Genomic DNA, 5,952 nt, shown 5'->3' on the forward strand with positions numbered 1-5,952 from the left:
ACATTCTCCAAGTTTCATCATATCTTAAACCACAAAACATCTCTCAATGAATTTAGACAAATTGGAATCACACCATGTATCTTCTCAGACCACAGCAGAATAAAACTAGAAATCAATTGCAAGATAAGAACTTGTACAAAGTCATGACAATTAAACAGCCTGATGCTAAACAATTATTGGGTCAACAATGAAATGAAGATGGAAATCAAAAGATTCTTTGAACTGAAAGACAAAGGGGGACATAAGCTATCAAAATCTACAGGACTTAGCAAAAGCATCCTTCAGGGGAAAATTCATAGCCTTAAACGCCATGTCAAAAAGGAAGAAAGATCACAAAGTAACAACTTAATGCCATATCTCAAGGAACTAGAAAAGAAAGAGCAAACCAAACCCAAAGTGGTCAGAAGAGAAATAACAAAGCTCAGAGCAGAAATGGACAACAACAACAACAACAACAAAAATACAGAAGATGAATGAAAGAAAAAGTTGGTTCTTTGAAAAGATAAATAAAATTGACAGACCTCTTGCTAGATTAACCAGGAATAATAGAGAAAGGACCCATATAACATCAATCAGAATTGAAAAGGAGATGTTACATGTGATACTATAGAAATACAAAACTATCCATGAATATTATGAAACTGCTAAGCACCTAAGCTAGAAAACATAGAGGTAATGGACAAATTCCTGGAAACACACAAACTTCCAAGACTTACTCAGGAAGACACAGAATTCCTAAATAGACCAATAACAAATAATGAAATTTAAGTAATAATAAAAAAATTTCCAACAACAATAGCAAAAAGCCCCAGACCTACAAAGGAGAGCTGATACCCACACTACAGAAATCATTCCATAAGAAAGAAAAGGCTGACCCCAACTCATTTTACAAAGGCCGTAGCACCTGACACCAATGCCAGGAAAAAACACAACAAAAACAGAAAACTACAGACCAAGATCTCTTATGAATATAAATGCAGAAATCCTTAAAACACTACTATTAAACTGAATTCAGCAGCACATAAAAAAAAATCCACTATGAGCAAGTGAGTTTCATTCCTGGGATAAAAGGATGGTTCGACATATGTAAATCAATAAAGGTATTCACCTCATAAATAGAAGCAAAAACATATCATTATATGATAATCTCAATAGATGCAGAAAAAGCATTCAACAAAACTCAGTGTCCTTTCATGATAAAAACCCTCAACAAACTAGGGAAAATTATAAAAACCATTAATGTACACATGAAAAACCCACAGCCAACATCATACTGAATGGGGAAAAGTTGAGAATATTCCCCCTAAGAACTGGAACAATACAAGGGTGCCTACTGTTGCCACTTCTATTCAATATAATGCTTGAAGTCCTAGCCAGAGCAATCAGGCAAGAGAAAGAATTAAAGGGTACCCAGGTTGGGAAAGAGGAGATCAAAGTACTGCTTTTTGCTAATGACATGATCTTGTACCTAGACCACCCCAAAGACTCCCCCAAGAGACTCCTGGAATTGATAAACAAATTCAGCAAAGTCCGAGATACAAAATCAATGAACACAAATCAGTAGCATTTCTATACTGCACTTAATACTCAAGCTGAGAGTTAAATTTAAGACATAATACCATTCACAATAGTTACAAAGAAAATAAAATATCTAGGAATATACTTACCCTAGGAGGTGAAAACGCTTTATAGGGAGAAGTATGAAACAATGAGGAACGAAATCACAGAGGACACAGACAAATGTAAAGACATACCATGCACACTGATTGGCAGAATGCACATTGTTATAAAGTCCACACTACCCAAAGTGATTTCTGAAGGAGATCTCAATAGCAATCACAACAATAAAAATAAACAAATGGAATTTGATCAAAATAAACAGCTTCTGCACAGCCAAGGAAACAACCAATAGAGCGAACAGACAACCTACAGAATAGGACAAAATTTTTATAAGCTGTACATCTGATAAAGGTCTAAAGAAAAAAATATACAATTGCATTAAAAAGTGGGCAAACAACATGAACAGAAGTTTCTCAAAAGAGGACAATGGCCAATAAACATAAGAAATAATGTCACTAATCATCAGGGAAATAAAAATTAAACCCACAGTGAGATATTACTTTATCTCTGTTGGAATGGTTTTAAAAAGTACAAAAATAAGAGGTATAGATGCTGGCTTAGATTCAGAGAAAAAGGAACCATTACTTATAAAGTGTTGGTGGGACCTCCAATTAGAACAACCTCTATTGAAAACAGTATGAAGATTCTTCAAAGAACTAAAAGTAGACCTATCGTTTAGTCTAACAATCCCATTACCTGGAATCTATCCAAAGGAACAGAAGTTACTTTATCAAAAAGAAACCTGCACTGGATTAATAAAATGTGGCATATGTATACCATAGAAAACTACTCAGCTATAACATGGGTGAATTAATGTATTTGAAACAATTTGGATGGACTCAGGACCATTCTCCTAAGTGAAGTATCTCAATATTGGAAAAACAAACACCACATGTACTCTTTATTAAACTGGAACTAACCAATGAGCACACATTGGCACAGAGGAAAGTAAAACTCAGTGGAAATCAAGCAGGGGGAAGACTGGAGAAGAGAAGGGGAAAAACCTCCATAATGGATACAATACATACGAATAGGGTGATGGGCACACCTACAGCCATTACTCAAGTAATTATAAATTGATCTATGTAAACAAAAACATTTATACTCCCTTAATATTTTAAAAATTTAAAAAATAGGCAGTCTCTTAAAAGTACATTGAGGACTTTTGTTAAGATGATATTGCTGATTACTTTTTGTTTGGAACATGAAAGCTACTTAACTGATGCAGGTGAAATTATTTTTCCACTTCCCCTTCAAATTGGTCTTTCCACATAATTTATCTTTCATATTCAATTTTTTTTTTTTTTGAGACAGAGCCTCAAGCTATCATCCTGGGTAGAGTGCTGTGGCGTCACAGTTCACAGCAACCTCCAACTCCTGGGCTTAAGCAATTCTCTTGCCTTAGCCTCCCGAAGTAGCTAGGAGTACAGGTGCCTGCCACAATGCTCAGCTATTTTTTGGTTGTAGTTGTCATTGTTTGGCAGACCTGGGCCGTATTCAAACCCAAGCGCTCTGGTGCATGTGGCTGGCGCCTTAGCCGCTTGAGCTACAGGTGCCACCACATATTCAATTTTCTACCAATCTTTTACCCACATCACGGGGTAATTAAGCTTTGTGGCTCTCCTGGAAATCAAACTGTCATTGACTGATATTTCTATAAAAAACTTATTTGAAATTCAAAATACCAAAAACATTTCCATTTTATCATTACAATAAAGGAAATCACTTTGTCTTCTTCTATTCTACTTTTCTTATCTCAGCTCCTGTCTCCATAACACATGACATGAAAACTAGGTAACTGCTTGAAGTATACGTTTGGAAACTGTTTTGAAAATAATTCATTATAAAGAATGAAGAGGCTGGGTCTGGTGGCTCACGCCTGTAATCCTATACAAACTATACATTGTTTGCCTCCATTAAATGAGCCGTTGGGAGGCTGAGGTGGATGGATTGCTTGAACTCAGGAGTTCAAGATTAGCTAGAGCAAGAGCAAGACCCATTTCTCTCCAAAATAGAAAAACTAGCCGGGTGTTGTGGCCCACACCTGTAGTCCCAGTTACTTGGGAAGCTGAGGCAAGAGGATCCCCTGAGCCCAGGAGTTTGAGGTTCCTGTAAGCTATGACACCACAGCACTCTACCTAGGGTGACCAAGTGAGATTCTGTCTTAAAAATAAAAGCATGAAGAATTTAAAATGAAGAAGCTATATGAACATCACTAATGCATAAAGGTGCATAGACTAAAGAAGATAGCTTGGAGATATGAGGTAAAGATCAGAAACATTTTTTGTCATTAAGCAGGATGTGCAATTAATCACATATAAACATTTAAACTATAAATGATTGACACTCCCTAAAATTATAACATAATTTAGAAATAAGAATATATAAAACAAATTAAAAAGCTAATTCTGGCTTGGTGCCTGTGGCTCAAGTGACTAAGGCGCCAGCTGCGTATACCCAAGGTGGTGGGTTGGAATCCAGCCCGGGCCCACCAAACAACAATGATGGCTGCAACCAAAAAACAGCCGGGCGTTGTGGCAGGCACTTGTGGTCCCAGCTACTTGGGAGGCTGAGGCAGGAGACTTGCTTGAGCCCAGGAGTTGGAGGTTGCTGTGAGCTCTGATGCCACAGCACTCTACCCAGGGGGACAGCTTGAGGCTTCTGTCTCAAAAAAAAAAGCTAATTCCAAGTGGCTGCTAAGAAAACTCAGAATCTGTATGAAATGTTGGGAAGTTGACATAATCCATGTGATATTTTCCAACATTAGTGTTGGAGAAATTATTCAATTAGTTTTTGGAGAACACAGTTGAGTTGTTTTTTTAAAAGGTAAGATTCGTAGGGAGAATTCTGCATTCTAATCTAGAGAAAAATGTCATCAATATTAAATAACCTTGGTCTCAATTCCTGGATTCGAGAATTTTGAAGCTCAAGTCCAACCCTCCAAATAGACTTCCTGAACAAAGTATACTAATAATAACCTATGCTATGAAGGCTCGCAAAACTTGGTCATGTATACAGCAACTGTGTAATTGGTATGAAATAATGATTAAATTTTTCTGGCTTTCTTAGGAAAGCTAACATGAATTCTCAAAAAGGAGAACAACTGAATTACTCAGAGCTAGCCAGAAACCACAAACATAGAACTGTAGCTTCAAGCTCAAATCAACGTCTTGGAGTTCAGGACTCTTTTATGGGAGGTTGTCTGAGGAAAATGCCAAACATATTTTACCTGAATTCCACAGATAGATATGGTACACACACACTCCTTAAGTACAGATATTTCAGTGTGTTTTCTGGGTAGAACAGCATTTTGTTTAATCCTTCAGTAACAATTCTTACTTACAAGCCAGCTTTCATAACAGTGCCCAGCTCAATGGATATTCATTGAACTAATGAAATGGTAAAGAATGAATGTCTATTGAACATAAAAAGAATGAATGTCTATTGAAATATCTGTGAATGGGGTAGAGGTTATACAAAAGCAATGGAAGACAGTTCCTGCTTTAGATTTACAGTCCAACCTCACGTGGTGTGAAATATTTTCTCTTTGTCATGCCCTAATATAGCTACTTTGCACTACGAGTTTGCATTTTCTATGCAAGGGAGAATCACTAACGCCTTATTCCTTAATGTTGTTTATTTCTTGATTGTCCCGGTCCTCAAAATAGCAAATGAAGTTGAGAGTTCAAGTACCTTAAGTAAAATGAAGCAAATTGTTGTGTTCTTGGTTCCCTGTGAGTGTTCCCAATGCTCATAGGCTTGCAAATTTAAAATACCTGCTTGAGACATTCTTTCCAGGTTCTTTATCAAAATATCTGATCCTTACTTTTGTTTGCCCTCAAACGTGTTTGCAACATGTAGACAGATGTCAACTCATACTTCCCACGGGGAGGGGGAAACCAAGTTCAGGGCGGTGGTTAAGGCTTGCCAGGAGCGAGCCTAAGTGGTACAGTGCGCGCGCGCGAGAGAGAGATGGATAGAGACAGAGACAGAGACAGAGACAGAGAGAGCTGCTGCCCTCAGGATCCTCCTCTCCAATTTGCCTTTTGCCAACTAGCTTTCTCTCCATTGCACAGCGGAGGTCTGAGGCGAGTATACGACTGATTCAGGAAAAACAAAACAAAAACAAAATAGGCCGTCATATTACCACATCTGAGTGACTGGGAATTGGCGAGCCCTTTTCAATCCCGGAGACCTGTCCATGGTCCTGACCACATCCTTTCCCACTCGGGATGATGCAAGGCCCCGCCGAGAGGGCGCCCGGCGCGGTCCCGGGCTCGCGGGAAGCTCGGCGCGTCCGGAGCGGGTCTCGCGCGCAGCGTCTCTCCCGGC

Source organism: Otolemur garnettii, unplaced genomic scaffold, assembly GCF_000181295.1.
Source record: "Otolemur garnettii isolate 467f Iridium unplaced genomic scaffold, OtoGar3 scaffold00178, whole genome shotgun sequence".
NCBI lineage: Eukaryota > Metazoa > Chordata > Mammalia > Primates > Galagidae > Otolemur > Otolemur garnettii.